General features: G+C 47.3%; 1 protein-coding gene across 1 annotated transcript in view; it reads right to left on the bottom strand.

Moving 5' to 3' along the window:
* The window catches only part of HRH1 (histamine receptor H1), a 132,830-nt gene extending 117,621 nt beyond the window's left edge, over positions 1 to 15,209 (bottom strand). Inside the window, exon 1 of the mRNA XM_090022344.1 lies at positions 15,076 to 15,209. The gene's annotated coding sequence lies outside the window, so the exon portion shown is untranslated. The remainder of the gene's footprint in view (positions 1 to 15,075) is intronic.
* Between the last annotated feature and the right edge of the window lie 367 nt (positions 15,210 to 15,576).

Below are 15,576 nucleotides of genomic sequence, written 5' to 3'. Positions count from 1 at the left end.
AAGATGAAGTATAATAGAGGGTGCTGCTCCCCAGCTCTCACAGGCATCCAGCTTAGTGCCAAAATGTCTATCTTTCTCTACCCTGTTGCATCTTTAGTAAGTTTGGCCATAATTCTACTGTCCTTAAAAAAAAGCTAGGTTGCCTGTGTGTACTGATCACAGGAGACTTGTATAGCATCATACTGTGGATCAGGAAGCAACCAGTTGATAAACTGTTGACAGGAAGCTGGCTGGAGAAAATCTGTGTTGAAGAATATGCCTATACACCTTGAAGCCTTGAGATCTTTAATTTACAGGAAAACAATTATCACTTCATTATACTTAAAACCAGAACTGGAGAATGTAAAAACAATTAAGCATCATGTGGAAAGCCCATTTCAACGCGCTGTTGGAACATTTTCCTGAACTGCTTCCAAACATTTGCTTGCAATGAACTGCTTTCCAAAAAGAAAAACAGCCAGAATTACATTGTGGCTGCTGTTACCCAGGAAGCTGAAGGCTGATATTTAGTTATTGATCTTCAAAATAGTAAGTGGAATGGTCTTCCCGGAACCAGTAAAGCAGAGAGGTTGGATCAAGTGCCATTTTAAATCAATCCAGATTCTGACTGTGGCTGCCAAAAGAAAATCTGTTTGAGTATTTTATTTATTGTTCAAAACTTTCAGTGTGCAGCCAAAAATGTAATCTAGTAAAATGCACCTATCAGGATTGTGTGCATACAGCCCTGATGTTTTTATGCAACTGTTTGTTGCTTGCATGTTTGTTTGGGTTTTTTGACGGTATGACCGATACTGCTAAGTACCATAACTGGGGAATCCTTTGCTAAACTGCATAGCCATACCCACATGGCAATGGCCTTTAGATGCATATTAATGGAGTTGTATTGCAATCCCCAAGTCATACTAATTCAGATTTGTTTTCCTTATCTATCAGTAACTTATGTTTAAAGCCCTGAATAGAAATCTTTCTAGGTGTCATGCTTTATTTAAATGTTAACTGGGTATAAATTTATAATGCTGACAAACTTGAAGTGGACCAGCTAGAGAATGCACCCGTACAAGTCTCAAGCTGAGGCACAATTCTTGTCATTGTGCATCTGCTGGAAGGATGTCCAGGCACATCACTCCTTGGACTTGTCAACACCTCCTCTGGAGCAATTGTCTAATAGTAGAACCTAATGACTTAGGAAACTATGCTATAGACAAAATTTAATTCAAAGCCAAACATATGGTGCTACACCTAGGGGCAGACTTCTAAATTTAGCTACCTGCAATTTGTGACTGATAATTGAAATATTTTATCCCGAGTTACTGGATCGAGGGAGAAGTTGATGATTTCTTACCCCAACACATTAACACTGCTGTTTCTACTGCCGTTGTCTACATATTCCCTTATGCTCAGCCATATAAATCACTGCTATTTCCTGGCAGTGAGTCATGGCAGAGAATAAATCCCTTTCAAACAAGATTCCTTCTCCAAACATCTTTTTTTCTTTCTTTTAATTTTTAATAAGAACATTGTTTTATATTCAAATATATTTTTACTTTTCTTAAAATAATACTGTCAGGGAACAGATATAACCTTCTCTGCCTCTCCTCCCCACACTTATTTGGCTTGCCACATTTAGTTTTGCCTTCTTTTTGTTTTTTCTTAAATGTGACATTACTGTGTCCCAGACAAAAGTCCCCATAGAACTATAGCTCATTTTTCCAACACGTCACAGGTAAACTCTAAAGGGCAAACAGAATACCTTCATACTTATCCATTTACAAAAATGGCTGAATCTGCTTTTCTTTCTTCTTTTAAGTCATGTTCTCAGGAAAAACATTGGAAGTCTTTTGTTTTTATATGGCTCTTTAAGTACTTCCCATAAAGTTGAGTATTTTTTCTTCCAGACTTGGAGGATCATTTTGACTCAAGACCATAACTGGAAGTTAATGGATTGGAATGCATCTATAATTAACACAGATGTGCAGTACTTCAATGTTGGTGCAGTTATTTTTTATAATCAATGAGACAGCATTAGCCAGTAGATATGAAACTGAAGTAAAAAAGAATAGTTTTGTCCTTAGCTCTGAAATGAATACTCCCTTAAGCTCTGGAATAGTTGCACTTGTTCCTTTGTAAGAACTTTACTTTTTTCTATAAGCCTTTAATGTATAGATCAAATATTAGAATTGAAGCTATAAATTGTTAAAAATTAAATTAAAGCTTCATGGATGACCATACTGTAAACCTCATAAATGAGGTTTTCCCCAATATCACTTTACTACTCTTGCTGGGAAGATGCAGTCCATCATAATCATACACCTTTATCAGAAAACTAAATGTTACCCTGGTTTATTTCCACAAGAGGTGCCATCAATAGTAACATAATAGATGCATCAGTGCTATGTTTGTATTTGAAGCTTTTTAATATGTTACAGCATCTTTATCTTAAACATTCACACACAAACCATTGAATCTGCCTTAAAATGGGACCTCTTAAAACTGTTTTTGGCCCAACATTACCATTTAACTCGCATAAGAGACTTAGTACCATATTAGATGTATTTTATCTTTATAGTTCTTTAAACGTTATTCTAGATGTATAATAGAAGTCCACAGCTGTTCAAGTAACTGAAAAGCTATGGGGTCCATCAGCACTGATTTAAGCCTTTTTCCAAGTGATTCCATATGTTCTTAATAGAGAATTACAAGTGCAAAAAATCAAATACAGCGAGAAGTAAATGCCAGCATTTTTTACTACAAAGTCACATTCCTTTATCCAATATGCCTGAGTCTCTATTGTCATCAACAGTTTCCATTAGAACTGAGCTATCTGTAATACTGGACTGCTCTCTAATTATGGATCTAAAATAAAAATATATTTGTTACCAGAGCTGTCCGTAGGAGTGTTTGGGGTGGGGGGTGACAAGTGGCTAGATAAATTGATCTAATGGAAAAATAATATTTGTTGTGAAATATACCATAGTAAAATGAACTACAGGTATTTTGAGAATTTATATATACTTCCTGTCTATGGATATACTCACTCTGTAATAGAAAAGTTTCTCCTTTTAAGCCTTAGAATTGCAGTTCTTCTAGCAATATACTTAAGTAAAATCGTATGGTTTCTGTAATAGAGCAATAATAGGCCCTCATCTCCAATTTAAACCAGTCCTAAATTATGGAAATTCATATGCTTTCAGTTGTCATTGTTTATAACAAACAAGAATTAGAGCCATATATATATATATATCAACCCAAGCTATTCATTAGTGCTTTAAACTATTCTGGAATCACTTAACCTACTACTGAAATGAGCCAACTTCAAAAGGCACAAATTTTTTAGAAAAAGTTGAAAATGATATTTCAATCCAACCATATAAAAAAAAAATTACATTTTGATAAGGCTGAAATGCTTTCATGGTGAGCTTAGGGACCCCAGTTTAAATGCTATAATATAAACACATAAACATTTTGACTGGCTGATTACATACATTTATTATATATAATCACACAAAGCAAAATATTATGTATTTTATTTTATATCAATAAAAATTCCACAAATTAATCATTAGGTTTGATATCAGTATTCTAATTCACCAATGTTATTTTGATTTAATAGCCTTTGTTTTTGAAAATACTGTAGGTACTTGGTCTGTTTAATTGGTATTGAAACTACTCATATGTAATGGCTCCAATTGGTGGCTTGTACTGGATTTAGTACTTAGCCTGGAAATATACTATTGCAACTGTTAAATGCCATTTTAAAAAAAACATGGAGCCAGCTAGCAAGTTAGTTAGCCTAGCAGCTAGCCTGCCTAGCAGGGAGCCAGCTTGAGGAACTGGGCAGGCTGGCCAGCTAGGAAGTAAGGCAGGCCAAACAGCTGGCAGGCAGCCAACAGCTTGAGGGAGACAGCCAGCAGGGGAGAGGGAGAACTCACCAGCCAGGAAGCCCACCACTGGCCAGATGGACAATTCAGGGATATTAGCAGTCCAGGGAGCTTCGTTTCCTACCGGCCAGTCTTTCTGCACAACCTGTGTTAACACTATTAGTGTAAGCAACAACTCTTGGTGAGAAACTATTATTCTAGAAGATTTCTGACAACTATAGTAATAATGTAATAGAGCACAACAAGACAACAATGTACCTCATTGAAATTTGGTAAGAACTTTGAGTAGGAATCATTGGAAAAATCTTTATCCTGGAAATTTGTCCAGATGCTTGAATTAGCATCGCTACTCTTAAAAAAACTAACAGAGATTCTGCTTGTCTTTAAAATTTCTCAAGAGATACAATACAGAACAATACAGTGTATTAAGATTTGTAATCACAATTTCTAATGCAGAAATCTAATTCTGTAAAGTCAGCAATTTTTCCAAAGGAAATCTGGGGTTTTTTTGTTTTGTTTTTTTAAAGAAATGAGTTTTGATTTTAAAAATTATGTTCTCTCAGAAGTGTCCAGTTTCTATGAAAAATTTCAATTATGGGGGGGGAAGTCAGGCAGAAAACCTAAATTATTGAGAAATGCTGCCTTAGTACCTCATTGGAGCTAAACTCTGACTGCCCCATGTCTACAAACTTCTCTGTGCCTAGCTCTGCAGTATGACTCTCACCTTAAATGGACTATAGCAGGGGTGGGCAAAATACAGCCTGCGGGATGGATTTGGCCCACTGAGGTACTCTGTCTGGCCTGCAGCAAGGTCCTTGGTCCCACATGGTCCAGGCACTGTCTGGCTGTGGCATGTCTTGCTGCCCTCTGAGCACACAGCAGGGCTGGGGTGGCTCCATGGCTGGACTACCTTTCTAGGCTGGCCAGGCAGTGGCAGCTTCTGCCATCTGCCACTGACCCCAGCCCCGCGGTACCAGCGGAGACCCCTGCTGCACAGCCCCAACCCTGCACCTGCTCTGAACTCACTGGCTCATGTTGAACAGTGGCAGCAGCAAGGCTGGCTGGTAGAAACAGTTGCTCAGCGCTGGGAAAAAGCAGCCCCTCCCCCTCCCTACTGCCCAGTGCTCCCTGCTAGTCACCCAGAGCCCACGTTGAGCTGTTCTGCAGCTCCTCTGCACTGCTACTGCTGCTCCACAAGTCAGCCTGGGGGCAGTGGTGACAGCAGCAGAGCCACAGGGCAGTCCAGCATGGGCTCTGGGCAGCTACAGCAGGGAGCGCTGGGCAGAGGGGCCACTTTTCCCCAGCGCTGAGCAACAGTTTCTGCCTGCCCAGCGCTGCTGCTGTCGCTGTTTAGCAAGAACAGGTAAATCCAGAGCAGGTGCAGGGCATGCTAGGTCAGGGCTGTAGCATGGGACACTGCTGATCCACTCCTGCTGGGTTGAGTCCCAAGCAGACATGGGGTGCACTGTGGTTGCGTGCTGCTGGCTGTGGTGGGGAGGCACTGTAGTGCACAAAGGCTCTGGGCTGTTGCGGAATGGGGGTGGGTGCCTACCAGCTCAGAGGCATGCTCAGGGGCTCCCATGCACACCCCACAATACCCACAAACCCTCCCCTGAAAACCCCACAACCACACCTGCCTCCACAAGCAATCAGACACTGCAGAAACACCACACCCATCCACTCCCTTCCCCATACCCCCCACAAACCCCACACCCCTTCTCACATGCACCCTACCACACCCCCTCCACATGCCTCTGGGTGGAGCCCCATTCGCTGCTATGTGTGCACACCCCACGTGCGCGTGCGCACGTGCACACACACACACCCCGACCCGCAGCCACCCTCCCCCTCTACACACCCCCACAAAACCAATACCCAGGGTTCCCTCTAAGCTGTATGGCATGTACGGGTGTGCAGGCATGCTCATGCCACGCTGCCAGGTGCACCTGCGCAGCTGTGCACACAGCTTGGAGGGAATGCTGCCCATGCCAACCCACACATTTGCAAAAACACACCCTCCACAAGGCACCCATACCCACATCCACACATACCCCAACATACACACAAATCCACACACACACACACCCATAGCCCCCAGAAACCCCATACCCCCCACAATGTACAAGAATAACACTTCATTATGAGCTATTATGCAATCAGCTCTATATACACAACACAAATACACACAAATAGAGGTGCACCGATACATCGGTCCCGCATTGCATTGGCACCAATGAAAGGAAAATTGACATTATTGGCAATTGGCTTTTTTTGGCTGATGTGGCCAATAATGTTGCTGATAAATGCCATGTGCATGCACACAGCCACAGCACAGCCCCATCTGATAAGTCTGTTGTGGGGGAAACGGCACTGGGGAAAGGAAGGGGTATGGGGGGGGGGAGACCAAGGCCCCTGCAGTGAGGGAGTGGGGCTGCGGCTGGGGCAGGAGCAGGGGCAGGTGCTGAACAGACAGGGCGGGGCAGGGTATGGAATGGAGTCATGAGCGGCTTGTCCAGGGGTCGTGGGGAGGGGGGGCAGCTCCCGTTACTGAAACACCCCAGGTGGGCATGCGGGGCATGGGCCCCCCGGATCTGTGCGTGGGGCAGGAGCGGGCTGCCATTGTGAGATGAGGCCAGGGGCAGCACTGGGCTATTCCCAGCAGTGGGGCTGGGCTGGACTGGGCTGTGCTTGGGGCGGGCGGCCACAGGGGAGGGCTACAGCCATCCCAAAATTTGCTGTAGGTCCCTTGTAGCAGTGCCACCACTGCCCACCCCAAGCACAGCCCAGCCCAGCCCCCATCACCAGGAAGAGCCTGGCGCCACTCCATACCCCAGCCCGCAGCAGCAGCCCACCCTCACCCCACACACAGATCTAGGGGGCACATGCTCCCCACCTCCCATGCCCTCCTGGGGTGTGTGCAGCAGCAGGACCTGCTCCCCCCCCCACACACACCCTGGACAAGCCGCAGCTCTGTCCCACACTACGCGCCACCTGGGCTATGCAGTGCCTGTCCCTGCCCCAGCCCCACTCCCTCCCTCATTGTAGAGGCCTTGATCTGCCTGCCCCATGCCCCTTCTCTCCCCCCACAACAGACTTACCAGCTGGACCCTGCTCTCCTTGCTGCCAGGCCACCTATTGGCAATCAGATTGGTATGGGCCAATATGATTCATTAAAAATCAGCCATCGGTATTGGCTCAAAAATCTCTACAGACAAATCAGGACAAAAAAATATATATATTTTTAAATAAAATTAAAATGTTATTGTGGATGTTTGATTTTTAGTATATTTTTTCTCCCCAGTTCCAATATGGGAAACACCCTTCCCAAATGGCATACTTCCAGAGTAAAGGGAGGGGCTTCTGGTGGCAAAGGTCAGGGGTTAGGGGCAGGACTTCCAGTCCCAAGTTGGCAACTAGGGGTGTGGCACCTGATAAGGGGCGGAGCTATCCTTGCAGCCCTCAACAGCTCACCACAACTCGTTAGGCGGCCCTCCAGCCGAAATAAATTGCCTGCCACTGGGCTATAGCCAAAAGCCTCATGAGCCCAGCACAAAGAGAAGAACATGAAGCATTTGAATTGCAACTCCCAAGAAAATATGGTGGCAGCACTCTCTTGACCAGTTCTGTTTTGGTTTTTGATTATTTTTTTTTAAACACCAAAAAGTCTACATTTTCCTTGTGGAGATAATTTTCTTTACAATCATATTTAGCTGCTAACAATAAAATAGGACTTTTATACCTGTTACCCATGATGACAAGAATACCTACATAGCTTGTACCAAGATAACTTATGACTTACGAGGGGAGACCAAGGCAACTGGGCTTATTTAATGATTTATGAGAGGTTGAGGGAACTGGGCTTATTTAGTCTGCAGAAGAGAAGACTGAGGGGGAAAGACTCAGACAGACTTTAACTACCTGAAGGGTGTTTCCAAAGAGGATGGAGATAGACTGTTCTCTCTGGTGGCAGATGACAAGGAGCAATCGTTTCAAGTTGCAGCAAGGGAAGTTTAGGTTAGATATTAGGAAGAATCTTCTTACTAGAAGGGTGGTGAAGCACTGAAATGGGTTACCTAGAGAGGTGGTGAAATCTTCATCCTTGCAAATGTTTAAGGCCCAACTTGACAAAGCCCTTGCTGGAATGATCTTGTTGGAGATAGTCCTGCTTTGAGCAGGGAGTTAGACTAAATGACTTTCTTGAGGTCCATTTCAACCCTAATTTTATATGATTCTAAGATAACCTCCCTAATCATTCACAGTATTTGAATGGTAAGTATAGAGGTGGAAAACTAAAAAGTGTGCACCCCTCTTGTTGACCATCACACAACTGATTCTTGGAGTATTGAGACATGCACGCACCTAAACCTAATGTGGACTTATTGCTGACAGTTCAACCAAGAAGATTCATAATGAAAGACCTTACTTATGTCATAAGGCATTGGGACATTGTACAATGAATAAGAATTCCTTTTCCAGTATGGCTGTACTTCACAAGCATATGTATATACCAAGTAAAGCATGTTTATCTGGATTACTGAAAAACATTAGCCTGATGTCATAATTCTACAGAACTGCTTGAGTTCAATTAACTTTGCAGAAGTAATGAAAAATGTAGATGTGTTGATAAATAAAATGGCCTCATGGCTCACTCAAATCACAGTATCCACTGTGTGCAATTATTCAGATGACCACTGATATTTACAAAAATATGAAAGAACCCAGACAGCTTTTCAGTTTTCCAAGTATATGCTATTAGTTCCTTCCATTACTGATGCTATCAAAACGCAGAAACGATAGCAAAGTCACAAACCATCTGCCTCTTTTAACCAAGCAATTCAGTGTATGCTTAGTCTTCTGCTTACTATACTGAACTGAATTTAGAAAGGCTTTGGCCTCTGACTAGAAAAAACCAGACAGAGACCAGAATTGCTAATGCTGCTTAATTCAGTTATAAGTTTTGAGATTAAAAAAAATAATTCCTGCATTATTACTCTGGGCACAGATGTCCAATTAAGTAAGTTTGTTTTAGTTTCTTCAAGGTCGTATTTTTTTTCTCCTTATCTGTCTTAAGTATAAAAATGCTTAGAAACTGAGGGAGGGGGAGGATTCCTTTGAACAGACAAGTGGGTGATCCGCTTGCCGTGTGGAATTCTCCCTGTGATCACAGTATAGCCCTCAATAAAGAAAAGCTGGCTCTGTCAGTTCTAATTCAACCACAATGCAAAGTTTGATTTCTTCCACAATACATATGTCCAGTATTTATCTGAGTGTGGCTATGATTTCAGTTGGGGTATCTATGTCCTTTTAGAATATAAAATTAAAGCATAATAGAAAAGAAACTGTAATGATTTCAGTGAGAGCCAAAAAACACCCTTAATATGTCCAATGTAGGGTTTGGTAAATACTACTGACATAGAGTTCACTCTGCCATGAGCTGAATGCCCTCAAATCTCACTGGCTACAATAGATGGTGAAGGCACTGTACCACTGGTGACACGTAGGGGGTGCACGTGGGTGCACATGCACCCCCCGAGTTTGGCCGTTTACACCCTGGAAGTGCCAGCTCTGAAACTGGAAGTGCCAGAGGAAGTGCACCTCCGGTTTCACCACTGGGGGGGTCCAGGATTGGCGATCGGCTGCTGGGGATCACCCCCACCCCCCATCAGCAATCTGGTGCCTCCCAGAAAGGGAGGAATCAGTTGCCCATGCACTGTACATCCTCACGGTGGGCAATAACTATAGTGTCAACAATATATACTCCCATGATTCTCTCATCTCAATTTATCAGAGGGCTTTTTGTTTTCATTATGCAATTCATCATTGAGTGGTAAAGTTTCTGGCTGTGAACAACAGGAACGTTGAGGTGTTCAGCAGACTGCAGACTTCTAAAAACTGTTCCTGTGAAAGCAACTGCCAAAGATGACAGATGTTTATTCTTCCCTGGTGTAGCTTCACTGGAATCAGTAGAGCTTGAAAGCAGTGGCAAAGTTACACCAAGGATGAATTAATTCTATCCATTTACTATCTGTCTATTTTACAAAATACTGCTGTCTTGGATTTAAGAAGCTGTTTTGTGCCCAATACATTTATATTTTTGAAGTACATATTAAAAAGATAATGAACCAAATCCTTAGGATCCCTTTGGCCAGTTCACCTACACATAAACATGACAGGTCTTGTCACTTGAATCCCCCTGTGTCTGGGAAATGTGGGAAAGCATATAGAGCTCTAATGACAATGTGTAAGCCACTCCTGTTCCTGGCTATGGACAGATATCACATATAAATCAGCTTAAAGCTAGGGACAGACATTGAAAAAGTCTGAGCCTCAACTGATTCAATCTTTGCAGGTTAATCTAATCTGGCAAGGCTGAATCACTTTGTAACTGCACAGATATCCCAGAAATGCCAGCACATGCCTGCAGTGGCTAATGTTAGAAGCCAGGAGGTGCTACAGCAGGCTTCTCTTCCCTTGAAAACACTGCACTGGAGGGGGTGTGTGGCCAGGCTGGATGCTCTGATTAACTCAGCAGGGAATTGATAACAGTGTTTATCACCCCTAACTCATCTTGTTAAACAAACAGAGGGACATTACCAGCTACCTGTTGATTCTGCCTGTTGATTCAGCAGGGATGGTAGCCAGCATGTGGTCTGCTAGTTAACACACAGACACTTCCTCAGAAAGGCAAAGGGGCGGGGGGAATTCCTGCTTAGCAGGGAGTGGTGAGGGGGAGGGAGGATGGAGCAACCCGCAGTCTTGCCCAAGCTGCAGCCAGGGAGCGGAGGGGAGGGGCCAGCCCTGGTGTTGAATAGAGAGCCCGCCCAGCCCAGAGAGCATGTCAGGACACTGGGTGATTCTGGTTTAAGTTAAACCAGGAGAGGGTCTGGGAAAGACATTGCATAAACCTGTTTGAGCCAAATCAGTTAAGTTTGATATACTACATTCAACTGGGTTCATCTCAAACCAGCTTCAGGCATTTTTCGAACTGGTTTATGTGTAACGTCTGTCCCTAGCCTAAGTGATCAGAAACTAGTTTAAACCTGTAACAGAACAGACGTTCAGTGCACATAAACCAGTTTGAAAAATGGCTGAAACCAGTTTGAGATAAACCTGGTTGAATGTAGTATCAGACTTATCTGATTTTGCTCAAACCTGTTTATGTTATGTCTGTCCCAGACCCTTTCCTGGTTTAAAACTTAAACCAGTCACCCAGTATCCTGGGATGCTTTCTGGACTGGGCTCTGTGCTCCAGCCCAGCAGGTAGCCCCACCCCTCCACTTCTCAGCTGGAGCAGGGAGAGGAAGGGATGGGCAGGGTCCAGGGTCTGGCCAGAGAGGGGTTTCATTGGTCCCTCCCTGTCCCACCAGCAGGGACCTGAGCTGGGTCTTCCGGGCCCCCTCCCTTTGCTGCTGCACCTGTGGGTCAGCATGGCCCCTGAGGGGACAGGGAAAGGGGTTATTCTCCTTTCTACCCCCACTGCCCCCAGGAGACCACAGCAGGGTCTGCCTACCCAGACTACTGCCAACCAGGAGAATAAGCCCCCTCCTGTCCCCTCTGCCAGACACTAGAGGGAGGGGGAATAACCCCGGTCCTTGCCCCCCACCCCCACCACCCTAAAGGGCCCTGCCAGCTGGCATCTGGCCCTGCCAAGTGGGTGGGCTTCCCAGGTCAGTTTGGAGGTGCCAATGAACCCCGAAACCAGCAGCCGTCACCACAGTGTCCCCTGCCCTGTGCAGCACCCAGGGCTGCAGCCTAACAAGCAGCTGCAGGCTGGCCAGGGCAGGGGGCTGTTCTGTCTCCCCCATCTGCAGCTACTGCTGCCACTGGCATGCTTCCTGCCCCTCCACCCAGAGCAGCTTCGGCTCTGTGTGTGGAGCTCTGGCTTCAGTTCCTGGATGCCATGGAAGCTGGAAGGTGCCCGGCTGGAAGGCTTCAGTCGGGGGGCTGCAGCCAGAGCTCCACGTGTGGGGCACAAGCTGCGGGGCTTAAGTTTCACCCCCCACCACCTCCTGGAGTGGCTCAGGAGTGGCAGGAATGGGAGGGGGAGTCACTGCAGCAGGCTAGGGAAAGCTGACTTGGCCAGGCAGGACTTTCTCCCCTCACCTCCAACTGCGGTTCCTGCCGCACCGCACAGTGCTGCTCGGGGCTGGGGAAGCTCCCTTTAGCCCACTGGCTTCAACCTGGGCTGGCTTCAGCTAGGCTGAAGCCACCGGGCTGAAGGGAGTTCCCCAGCCCCAAATAGTGCTGTAGGTGCGGCAGGAGCCGCAGCTGGAGGCAAGGGGAGAAAGCCCAGACAGACCAAGCCAGCTTCCCCCCACCTGCTGTGGCAAGTCCCACTCCCACTCCTGCTGCTCCTGAGCCACTGGGGGAGGAGTTTTAGCCTTGCAGCCTGTGCCCTGTGCATGGAGCGCCAGCTTCAGGTCCCGGATTGAAGCCTTCCACCCAGGCACCTTCCCCCTTCCAAGGTGTCCAGGAGCTGGACCCAGAGCTCTATGCGCGAAGAAGGAGTTTCCTACCTCCCACCCATAGCAGTACGGCAGTGGCAGTTGCAGATGCAGGGGGACACTGGGAAGGGGGTGTGGTAGTGGCGGCTGCTGGACTTGGGGCCTGCCAGCACCTGAGCTGGCCTGAAAAGCCTGCTCACCAGCCAGCCCTTACCTGGTGGGGCCAGACGCCAGCCAGTAGGGCCCCTTGGTGGGGTGAGGGCAGGGACTGGAGTTATTCCCCCTCCCTCCAGTGTCCAGTGGAGGGGAGAGGAGGGGACTTAGTGTCACTCAGCAGTGGTTGGGGTGAGCACACCTGGCTGTGGTCCCACAGGGACAGTGGGGATACAGGGGAGAATAAGCTCCCTCCCTACCCCATCAGTGGCCATGCTGGCCCGTGGCTGCAGCAACCAGGGTTGGGAGGGGGGTGCCTGACAGTCCCACCTCAGGTCCCTGCCAGTAGGACAGGAAGGGGGGAACGAAACCCCGCTCTGGCTAGTTTAGTGGGGACTGGCCATGTGCCCCCAGCACAGCTCCCCTGCAGCTGAGGGTGCGCTCTAGAGCCCCTGGCCCGAGCAACTGCAGGCATGTGCCTACATATCTGTGCGATTACAAACCGGTTCAGCCTAGCCAGCATAGACTAATCTGCAAAGATTGAATTAATTCAAGCTCTGACTTTCTGAATGTCTGTCCCTAGCCCCTGTGTCTGGGAAATTTGGGGAAGCATACAGAGCTCTAATGACAATGGGTAAGTCACTCATAGCCAGGAGGACATGACCAACTAAAAAAGCATGTGGAATCTATACCCCTGCAATTCCTGACTCGTTGATTGGCAATGGCTGAAAAGCAGAGCTAAGGGTACTCTACTTCACAGGGACGAGTATTGTAGAACAGGGGCTCACAAACTATGGCCCGCAGGTGGACCCAGCTCACAACAAGGCACAGGGGACCGGTGGTATGGGCTGCCATCCGTACACTCTGCAGCACTCCCTATTGCTGTGGAGCCTGCAGCTCTTCCCCATCTTCACTTACCCCTGCTGCAAAGAGGTTGGGAATTCACAGTAAGAGTTAACACAGGCAGCAGACTGCTTCAGGGAGTGGAAACTTGTGAAACATGGCTGGGACTGGATCATAAAAGGCAGACTTAACTGGCAAAAAAATTGCCAATCCCTGGTCCAGAGAGAGCCCAAGGACTACCTTTATCAGCTAGAAGCTCATCTACACTAGAAGTATAGCTGCAGAGCTCATTAATGCAGAGGCAGCATATGTTGTCAAAAGATGGTTTTCTGCTGGAACTCTTCTATGAGACTAACTGTGGCTACAGCAGAGATTTTAGTTGGTATAACAAGATCAACTCAAAAGTGTCACTTTTCACACTCCTAGCTGAAGTCACTATGCAGGCAGGACTTAATAGTGTTGACCTGACTAATAACGTGTTAAAATGCAATATCCTCCATCTACCCTAAAACGTAAGGTGTGGTAGTTAAAGCTTACTTGATAACATGTTTTAAAAAATGAACTTTTTATGCCAGTGTTTCTTTTCTAGAGATTTTTTTTTAAACCAACAGTGGTAATCTTTGTGAACTCAAAATTTCAACAACACATACATGCAGATGAGGTGACTACGCAAAAGGCATATCTTATTTTTAACCCAGGCCAGAAGCATGAATAATCCCACATGCAATAACTGGGACAAGCATATTTAGTAGGCACCAATTAAGGGCACAACCCTGTAAATCCTTACTTAAGCAAGTGATATTCATTCACATGTGAAATCTGATGTACTTCAGTGGGATTAATGGTACAGACAGAGATTGCTCATAAGTGAGGCTTTGTTCAAAGCATATATTACTTACCTCATCCATTGGATGAATTATGCCTCAATCCTTGTAATGCTGAGACAGACTGATGTACTCAAAGGTAAAGGGTAGTTTAATACTGTCATTTTAGGCAGAAAAAGTTCATAAACTGAGACAATGTAGGTCAGGGACATAAGGTTTCAGGTTAGTATAGGCAGTTCAACAAGGTTCTTTGGGTAAATGTGACTTATTTTATCATAGCAATAAGTAGTTTGAAAAAATGTTCTTTGCAAGCTTTCCAGTACAAATGGTCTTAGCCCTTGAATTTCAAAGAAGAGCCTTTGTTTCTTGTAATGAAACTGGATTGTTGGATACTCCCGACAGTCATTTTTACCTGCAATACCATAAACAGGCATCTCTACAGCATCGTTACCCCCAAGACTGGATACGGTCTCCGAACAGGTTGTAAGTGCTCATAAGCCTGGACTACAAGAATTACAACAGCTTGTACCGAAACAGCCCTACAGCTGATTCGGCAGGAGACTATTCAACAGGCAAAGCCCAGACCTGTTGCTCCACTTAGGGCAGCGGTGCTCCAACTTCTCAGATTCCCTCTCCCTTCACGTGGGCGCTGCCGGGGAAAGAGCAGAGCAGTTTTGCCCGCTCGAGCCGCTGGGCTCGAACCAGCTGCTACACCCTGGTCCCTCCGGCGCATCACGCGGGGCCGGCACGTAGCTGTGCAGCTCCGCGCGCCCCTACACTGCCCGACCGTGGCGCCCGGGCCGAGAGCCCCGGATTGCGCCCGGCGCCTCAGAGCGGTGCCGGAGCAGCTCCCGGCCCACCCGCACGTGCTCCCCGCGCAGCGCCGGGCAGCGGGCTCGAGCCCGTGGGACCTGCCGCCGCGCCGCTACTCACCGCGCCCAGCAGGTCCCGGGGGCGAGTCGCCCCCCGAAGGCTTCCGTGATGCCGAGGCAGCCCTAGCGGCGCGGGCGCGTCCCGCTGGAGCCGGAGGCAGGCACTCGGCTCTGGCTGGCTTCAGCCCGCGCGCAGCTTCTCTTCTGCGCCCCGCCCCGCCCCGCCCCGCCCCGCCGTCTCCGGCAGCGCCTCGGCCCCATGGGGTTTGAAGGGAAGAGGCAGGCAGCTGTTCACGTAGGGAAACGATAAGCGCGGCGCCCAGGCCGGTGGGTGCGGAGCGAGGAGCCCCGCGCCACCCGCCCCGGCTCCAGGCGGCGCTTGGCCGCCGCTCGCTCGCTTCTCCCGTGCGGGAAGGCCAGGCCGTCGGCGGCGCCGGAACAGACGGCCCAAAGGTCGCCTGGAGGTTCACCCGGCAGCCCCCCGGGGGGGCCCACATCCTGGCCCCGGTGAAGGGGAATGGAGGCCCTGTGGCTGGAGCCGGGGTAGAAGGCCCCTATCGCC

The sequence above is a fragment of the Crocodylus siamensis genome, chromosome 11 (genome assembly GCF_052110815.1).
Source record: "Crocodylus siamensis isolate JL-2025a chromosome 11, ASM5211081v1, whole genome shotgun sequence".
NCBI lineage: Eukaryota > Metazoa > Chordata > Crocodylia > Crocodylidae > Crocodylus > Crocodylus siamensis.
Note: the sequence above shows the minus strand (reverse complement) of the source record. Positions and strands in the feature narration are given on the sequence as shown.